Genomic DNA, 9,489 nt, shown 5'->3' with positions numbered 1-9,489 from the left:
AAATTTTGTAATTGGCAACAAGTACTGTCAGTTGTTTTTCGTGATTTGCTTTTTAAATTTTCACAGAGATGTCGGTCAAACACCCAAATCTGAATAAGAACATGTGTCTTTCTGCTAATTTTTCAAGTGAAAATCATGTTCTGTGGAGAAAAAAAAAAAGCAGCTAATAGTTCTTGAAACACAAAATTGCACAAGTGCTTTTCTTGGAGACAAATACACTACCTTGGAATGCATCAGACTTGATGCATACGGCCAAATCCATCACCCAGAATATTAAAAAGAATCAAGAGTTAATGAAATTAATACTTTTTACTGCTTTATCCGAGACATTTTAAAGTGAAACTGGCTTTTCCCCTTGTGACTATGTGGCAGTAAAGAAATACTAGTCTACTTGGACCTTTTGGTGTCCCTGCCTTGATTTATACCAGCAGTTTTACCTACCATTGCTTCTGTACCATCCGTTTAAACATCAATGCAGTGAAAAAGGCATGCTACCTTAGTATCATTACGAAAATAGTTTTGACCTATGATCTTCCTGAATGGGTCTCTGGGATTCCAATGTGCATTACTGGGGAAGGTCAAGGCCTTCAAGTTCTTGGAAATTTCCCCAGTGTCCTTGTGGAGCTGCAACAAGATGTTAAATGCAATGCCACAGTGGGGGCTGCCCACAGAACCTAGACTTATGACCTACTGTTCTGGGTTTTTTTTATTCCTAGCTGAGATAAACGGTCCAGAATGGGAAAGTGAGCTCCTTATAAAACCTTTTTTTCAGGTCCTGGGAAGATGGGGCAGGAACAGTAAGAGGTGTGGACTGGTGGTTTGCCCAAGTCCCTACAGCCACAAGCGTCCTCGGAAGCATAATGGAACATGTTCCAATGTTTCTGAAAACCAGGGTAACAAGGGCCGCCAGACATTACTTTGCCTTGAAACTCTTCCACCCAAGACTTTGTAGCTTCTGCAGCCCCATCTGGGGATTACCAATCCATCCCTCTATCTGCTCTGCCAAAAACTTCTCCTCCAACCCAACCTTTCTCAAGATATCCAAGGGAGCTGTGGGTTTCCTGTGCACTTGCAGTCAGCTCTGTAGGTACTGCTCCAGAAAGCTAGCAGCATCCTTTCCAGGCTTCTGGTGGCCTCACCGGGAGAACAGCACTCTTATGATCATAAGTGAAGCTTGTTTCAAAGTAAAGGACATAACAGGGAATGGGGAGACTGGGTGGAATTCTGGTGGTGTCCTGGGAATTCTGTTTGTGGTGTAATTCTGATAACATCTTGGCTTTCCCTGTTGCTGGTTTATGATTCATCTTTCTTGGGTCTGATAAGTTGGTTATCATTCATCTCTGCATTTTTAGATTCCAAAAATTTATTATTTCACTCTGAGTCAGCTCTGGGACGGTGACAATAGACCTCTCTTTTCCTGGCATCGCCATGCCCTATTGGTCACGGTCCATACCCTGACAAATGTGTCATATTTAATCTCTAAAAGAGGACCCAGGACCACTTTACGTAATTATAAATTTGCCTATTTGACAAAGGCACCTGACCCCAGGAATGAAAGGGGACTGGCGCCCAGCCCTGTTCTGCTCACCAAATGGTATTCCCACAGGGCTAGATCTGCCCAGAGAGGGCATCTTTTTCTCTTGTCTCCATATACGGGGTACCTTTCTTTAGCTCATACCAAGATCTTTCTATAGGGGCTTGCGGAGGCTCTATCAGGACTTACCTTGGCCTATCCTGGGTCCTTTGAAGGATGTTTTCCTTCATGGCCTGCCCATTTGTGTCCTATTTAGAAGAGCCTTTAAGGCCTTCCAGATACACGTCCCATTGTCTATTTCTTTCTTTCTTTTTTAAAAAATATCCCAGAAATTTATTTAACGTTTGTTTGATACATTTTATATAGAAAGGTTAGGACCATTTGCTTTGGGTGCCCCTGGTAAAGCTCGTGGAGGCACTGAACTACAAAGGGGTGCCAATCTGGAGACATCAGAAATGGAAATCACATGCCCCATTTTATGACTGTTCTTAAAGATCTGTCTCTAGTGAAATTAGGCCACTCCCTTAAAAAATGCTCAAGATGTTAGAGCTACTGTGTGAAAACAGCTGACATTTAGGAGGGCATTTCACATTTTGGTCTGTCGGAACATTTAAATACTTCGAAATAAAAAATACTCAACTTTGAATCTTTCAATACTGGAAAACTTTCAAGTCTAGGGTTAACAGCCAGGAAGGCTGCTTTGTGTTCCTTAAACTGGACTCTGTTGCCCACAAAGTTAACCTTCGGCTTTGGCTTCCATTTCTTCCGCATTATAATCTCCATCCACTTCTGTATTTTCTCTCTCAAGCCTCTCCAGCTGCCTTGCAAGTTCCATCTCATCTGTATCTATCACCACTTTGGGCTCCATTTGAACACTGAAGACACCCCTCTTTTCCTCAGTCTTTTCTTTTATGACAGCCATAGTTTGGTTGAGGACAGAGAGGCCTTCTGTTCCTTCCAGGGTGGCTGTAGTCATTACATACCGAGGAGGAGCTATTAGGTTAATCTTGAGGGCATGGTTTCTGTAGAACAATTCAGACCTGCTCTCAGGGCTGCTTTTACAGCATTGATGCCTTCATAACCGTAACAAGCCACTTCACTGTCTGCTCGAATTTTGACAGCTTGTGGGGTTAAACACCTATTAATATTGTTAATGAGTACTTCCCGTTCATCTCCATTCAAATCTAAGCTATCCAAAATAGATGGGTCTGAGACTGCATGCTTAAATGCATCATAGGCGCCGTATCCGGGTCTCTTGTACTTGTCATCGAAGACCCAAGCAGTCCTCTGGAACAGGCTTTCCAGCTGTTCGTCCTTGGTGTTTTCTAAGACCTCAGCAACATGACGAAGAATGCTGTAAACAGTTGTGGATTTGGTAAATTTATCTTCACATTTGATCATTTGATTGCTTCCTCGGAGAAACTCTTCTGTTTGAAAAATCAGTACATCCTTTTTCTTTGTCCACTCTAATGACAACCACACATTCATTCCTGCCAATTCGGATGAGTTTGTTTATAGAACGGATACGCCTTCTGGACAACTCACTCAGAAGAATCATGCTTTCGATGTTGTTGTATTCCAGCAAGCTGACATAAGGCTCCCATTTCAGCAATGGACCTTACCCTCACCATCACTACATCTTCTACATCCGGAAATTTGTGCTGATAAAATCTACAAGTTAGACCCGGCATTGTGAGGTATGTGTGTTGAATTCCCCACTGGTGTCCTGCGCCACGCTCTTCAATCAGAGAGATCACACTTGATCCGCCCACAGCAGCCGTGGACTCTCCTCAGCATCCCATTGTCTATTTCTTTCCTGCCCAAACTGGCCTTTACGCAGGGCCCTGGGCGAGCGGGCCAAGAGCTGTGCTTCGTCCCTGCTGGACAGCTGGACTCTCCAACTAAATTGCAAGGACTAAGTTCTACCAACTGATCTCCTTGCTGTGTCCCCAGCTAATGCACACCCTCTTCCTCAGCAAAAAGAAAGCCTTTGTTATATATAAATATAGGAAGGAGTATCTGATAAGCCAGAGGCCAGTATACAGCCAGCAAGCACCAAGCAGCCACTGGGGAGATTACGTGAGTGAGGACAAAAATGTGGTTTTTCTGTCATCACGACCAGATGACCCCAGCTATGACAAGATCATACATAGTCCTAAAAGTGGCTACTCTTGCTGTTGCTACAGTTCCCTTGGGCAATCCTTTGTCTAGAGCTGCTGTACGCGACAGAATCTGTCACAGATATTTCTTTCTTCTTTCCTGGCCCCTCACATCAAAGGGTGCTGAGAGCTTTCTGTACTTGCTGGTCCCAAAGTGTCTGCAAATCCCTGGTTCTTTTCATCATGGCCTATGTAACTAGTTCCTTTATTTAAAAGTCTTAAAAATGTCCATCTGGGAGTATGGTTGGTTTCCTGCTTCTGGCTGGTCCTCACATCCTCATGAAATGACAGAACCATGGGGACAAAGAGAACATCTTATAAGCTTGGAGGTAGAGGTGGGTGGTTGGGAGGAGATGTTGGCAGAGAATGATTGTGGATTTTTCAGTAGCAACTGAGAAAGTTAGAAATCAGTGGAGCAGTTTCTTACAAATTCTGAAAGAATTATTTTTGACTTAGAAGTTTAGTCCCAGTCAGCACATCAATTAAACATGAAATAGACTGAAGATATTTTCAGAACTTCAGGGTCTCTAGGAATTGACATCCTTTCTTAGGAAGATACTGGAGGAAGTGCACCCTCACAACGAGGGTAAACAGATGAAAAGGAAGATGGGGGCCTGGGAAACAGGAGATCCCGTGGGAGACAGGGATGAAGGGAATCCTCCAGGTGAGGGCCAGGGGACAGCCCAGGACGGCAGGTGTGTGGCAGGCACAGGAAACAACTGAACCGGTGAAAACAAGTCAGGGCTCCAAAAGAAGCATTAATAGAATATTGAGAGGAGATTTAGACAATGCAGAAAAATTTGAAAATGTATTAGTGATAAATATCTAGAAAACAAAGCAAAAAACAGCATACTTCTGGCCTCAACTGTGGATAATGTAAACACTGGCTCTTGATCTAACTAAAATTAATATACAAGCATGTCAAAAGTACAAGGCAATAGGAAGTGTGTGATTGTGTGTGTATGTGTGCGTGGGTGAGTGTGTGCGTGGTGTGTGTGTGGTAGTGGTGGTGGTGATGGTGGAAGTGGGGGAGAGATGAAGAGCCATCTAGGCCAAGGCACCAGCCGGCTGATAAACAACATCTGAAGCTGACAAAGCAAGAGCAATTACTATAAGCCTGGTACTGAATATGTGGAAGTAGATGCTTAAAGAATCAGCTGACAGATTTGAGAGTGGTTGTCTTTGACTAGCAGGAGCTGGAAGGGAGCTATGAATTGCTGTTTTTGTTTTGTGATCTATTTTCCTTTTTATAACAAACCTTATAAACTCTAAGTTATGTGCAGGTTTAATTTTAAATTACCTATTATAAAAAACCCAAACTAAAACCTAAATATGGGGAAAAAAGATGTGAGAATGTAGGGATTTATGTAATTTTTTTCTTTCCTCTAATTTGCCTTATTAATAAATAGTCTTCCACAGTTCCAAAGCAAAAACCCATACCATTAACATGTGGATCTGAAACAAAACAGCTGGGCAGAAAACATTGCTCCCCTGCTACCCTGGGCTGGTTCAGGAGATCTTGCCAGATGGCATACTTAGTACCCAGATAGCTTTGATCTCTGAACTGCAAATGAACATGCCATTTCCTTCCTGCACATGGTCAGAGCTCTCTGTGTTCCAGTCACACCTCACTCCTCGACCTCCCTAACCCTTGAAAGTTGTAGTGGGTTGAATCACGTTCCTCAAAAAGATATGTCCAACTCTTAACCCCAGGTACTTGCAAATGTGACTTTATTGGAACTAGGGGCTTTGCAGATATTATTGATATTATGTTCAGGAGCTCAAAATGATTTTAGAGTGGGTCCTGGGTCCAATGACTAGTGTCCTTATAAGAGAAGGAGAGGGAAATTTGACACACAAACACAGAACAGACACAGGGAAGAAGGCCACGTGAAGATGGACGCAGAGATGAGAGTGATGCAGCCACAAGCCCAGGAGCACCAGGAGCCACCAGAAGCTGAAAGATGCAGGAAGGATCCTTCCATAGAATTTGTAGAGGGAGCATGGCTCCGCCAGCACCTTGATTTCAGACTTCTGGGCCTCAGATCTGTGAGAGAACCAATTTGTGGTCGTTTGTTATGGCAGCCCCCGCAGGAAACAACACAACACACGGATGCAGATGGAGGAGAAGCAAGCCTTCGAGCCTGTGGTGTGAGTTTTTCAGGTTCTCTTCTCAGCAAACAAACATTTGCTGAGCTCCTGCCATTTGCCAGGCTGTGGGCTGGGCCTCGTGGCTGGAGATGAGAATTTGGAGGCTGAGGCATCTTGACCAGGGTGCTGTGGGCCATGTCACAGTGTTTGGGCTTCATCTCCTGAACCAGAATAGACCACTGAAGGATTGTTAAGATGAGTTTGGTGCTTTGGAAAAAGAAGTTGGAGCAGAGGGTATTATGGAGAAGGGATTTTAGTGGGGACTTGGGAAATGTTAGTTAGGACCGGGATTTTCAAACAGGGAGCGTGGGGCCCTTCACTGAGGAGACTTGGGCAGGAGAAGCCTGTGGTCTCTGAAACAGAACATTCAACAGGCCTATTGTTTTCATATTATAGATGACTAGAAATCTCAGCATGGGAAAATCTTGGAATTTCTGCATAAGAGAGCATGACAAAACGTTGTAGGGTGACGTATTCTAAAAGATTAATCATAGTACACCCCATATTTTCTGAGTATTTTACTATGTACTATACCACATGCTTTCTACTTATTATACTTAATTCTCTAACAGTGCTGTGAGGAGAGTACTGCTACTAATTACCTCTATTTTAATCATGAATAGTTGAGGCTTAGATTTGGGTCGGGTCACACGTTTAGGTGGAGCTGGGACTCTAACTCAGGTGACTGTGCTCCTTAACCATTCCCCAACATTTCACTCCCTTAAAAAAATTAATTAAAAATTTATTTTTAAAAATTTTATTGAAGTATAATTGATTTACAATGTGTTAATTTCAACTGTACAGCAAAGCGGCTCAGTTATACATATATATATTCTTTTTCATATACTTTTACATTATGGTTTATCACAGGCTATTGAATATAGTTCCCTGTGCTATACAATAGGACCTTGTTGTTTATCCATCCTATATATATTAGTTTGCCTCTGCTAATCCCAAACTTCCAATCCTTTCCTTCCCCACCCCCTCCCCCTTAGCAGCCACAAGTCTGTTCTCTCTGTGAGGCTGTTTCTGTTTCGTAGATATGTTCATTTGTATTGTATTTTATTTTTATTTTATTTTATTATTTTTTAACATCTTTAGTGGTAGAATTGCTTTACAATGTTGTGTTAGTGTCTGCTGTATAACAAAGTGAATCAGCTATATGTATACACATAACCCCATATCCCCCTCCCTCTTGTGTCTCCCTCCCTATCCCATCCTCTAGATGGTCGCAAAGCACCAAGCTGATCTCCCCATGCAATTCAGCTGCTTCCCATATATGTGATATCATATGGTCTTTCTCTTTCTGACTTACTTTGCTTGGTATGATAATCTCTAGGTCCATCTGTGTTGCTGCAAATGACATTATTTCATTCTTTTTTATGGCTGAGTAATATTCCATTATATATATATATATATATATATATATATATATATATATATGTATATAGATATAGATCTATCTCACATCTTCTTTATCCATTCATCTATTGACAAACATTTAGGTTGTTTCCATGACTTGGCTATTGGAAATAGTGCTGCTATGAACATAGGAGTACATGTATCTTTTTGAATTGTAGTTTTGTCTGGGTATATGCCCAGGAGTGGGATTGCTGGATCATATGAAAACATTTTTTTTTAGCTTTTTGAGGAACCTCCATACCATTTTCCATAGTGGCCGCACCATTTTACATCCCCACCAACAGCATTTCATTTCCTTTGAAAGGTTTAGTTCAGTGGCTAATAGGATGTGCCAGAAATTATAAGGATTTGAATGAAGGCAGTGACAGTCAGTCTGGGTGGGAAGACAGATGTGAGGGCTATTTCAGAAGACTTGGTGACAAATCAAACAGGGAAAAGTGAGGGGAAAATATAACTTGGTACACAAGCAGAGATACTATCCACACTTTTTTCTTTCTGCTTTGGAAATATTATATGATATTTAGAGTTTTGTGTTTCAAATATTAAGAGTTTTGCAGAATCAACTCAATACAATCTGTCTAAAGCAGTTCACTGTATCTTGTGGTACAACATCTGAGCCATAGAATGGATGTAATTTCATGCAACCCTACTCATCAGTGAATTCTGTAGCAAAGATGACATAAAATTCAAGTAACCACACACTAGCTTCTCTCCTGGATGGTTAGACTTCTATAGAATGTGTAAATAGATGAACAGATTTTACAAAATACAGTTATGTGTCATCAATACCCTCAATTGCAAAACAAGCCTGATTTTTTTTCCATTTAACTTCATTTTGGGAAATCCCTGGCACATATTTTAATAAGTGTCTGTACTGGTTTGCTAGGGCTCCATAATAAAGTACCACAGACTAGGTGGCTTAAACAACAGAAATATATTTTCTCACAGTTCTGAAGGCTGGAAGTCCAAGATCAAGGTAGCAGCAGGTTTGGTTTTCTGCTGAGGCCTCTCTCCCTGGCTTGCAGATGGCTGCCTTCCTGCTGTGCCCTTACTTGGCCTTCTCTGTGCATCTGTGTCCAAATCTCCTCTTCTTATAAGGACACCAGTCATACTGGATTATGATCCACCCAAAAGACCTCATGAACTTAATCACCCTTTAAAGACCGTATCTCCAAATTTAATTATATTCTGAGGTTCTGGGGGTTAGGACTTCAACATATAAATTTAGGGTAGGGGACAGTTCTGCCCCCAGTATGATCCAAGGTCACAAAGGTCAGAGCCATATTCACACTGTAGGAAGCCGTTTCTTGAGATGATGGGATCCAGTTGCTCAGGCCATTTGGACAATCAGAACGGAGCCAAAAGTGACTTCACTGTGGGACACTTAGCGAAGTTACCTCCCTCTTTCTTATTACATGGCCTGTTTCCCAGGACTAGAGAGAGATTTCAGTCATTCTTTGGCATTATTACTGGCCGTGGGGACCTCTACATCTGATATTTGAAAGGGATGAGAACATGGGTGGGTGGAGGTTGAAAGTATTTGTTTAGATACGAGTACGTGGAGAGGCTGAATGAAATGGTGCTGGAACTGGCAGAAACGTTGGAGGTCAGTGCTCTGGGGCTTCTAGAACTATGTCCCCTTCTCCCTAGTGCAACTCCCTCTATGAAAGGTCACCGCACATTCATCAATTTGACATCATGGAAGAAAAGCTTCCTTTAATCTTGTTTTTCAGTATATATGATTCAAAGTCCATTTAATAAGGGAAAAGACTGTGGAGGTACACGTATATTTCCTAATAAAACAAGGTGAGGGGGAATTTTTTTTTCTACATATTGTTTGATTAAAACACATATTTCCAACTAATTAGCTCTGTAATAAAACAAAACAGGATAACAGCCTTCTACTATTTAAAAATCCTTTCCCATCTCCCCACCTGAAGTATTCTTCTGCTCCCCTGTCCAATGAATGGCCATCTTTTTTTTTTTTTTGCCTCACCTTTGGCCTCACACTAGAGTCTCAAATCTGTATCTACCACCTAGAATTTTCCCCTGAGCTTCAGGAGTTTGTTGCCACTTCTCTCTAGGTCTTGCCACTTCACTGCTCTATAGGGCACTTATACTCAATATGTACAAAAGTGAATTTCTTTTTTTTTTTTTTTTGAATTTCTTTTTTAAAATTTATTTTATTGAAGTATAGTTGGCTTATACTGTTGTATTAAATTT

The 9,489-nt window shown here is 41.6% G+C and overlaps 1 pseudogene; it reads right to left on the bottom strand.

Moving 5' to 3' along the window:
- Positions 1-2,270: 2,270 nt before the first annotated feature.
- On the bottom strand, positions 2,271-3,225 carry LOC136125115 (eukaryotic translation initiation factor 2 subunit 1-like; annotated as a pseudogene).
- Positions 3,226-9,489: the final 6,264 nt, after the last annotated feature.

This window comes from Phocoena phocoena, chromosome 6, assembly GCF_963924675.1.
Source record: "Phocoena phocoena chromosome 6, mPhoPho1.1, whole genome shotgun sequence".
NCBI lineage: Eukaryota > Metazoa > Chordata > Mammalia > Artiodactyla > Phocoenidae > Phocoena > Phocoena phocoena.
This window is presented reverse-complemented; position numbering and strand designations above follow the sequence as displayed.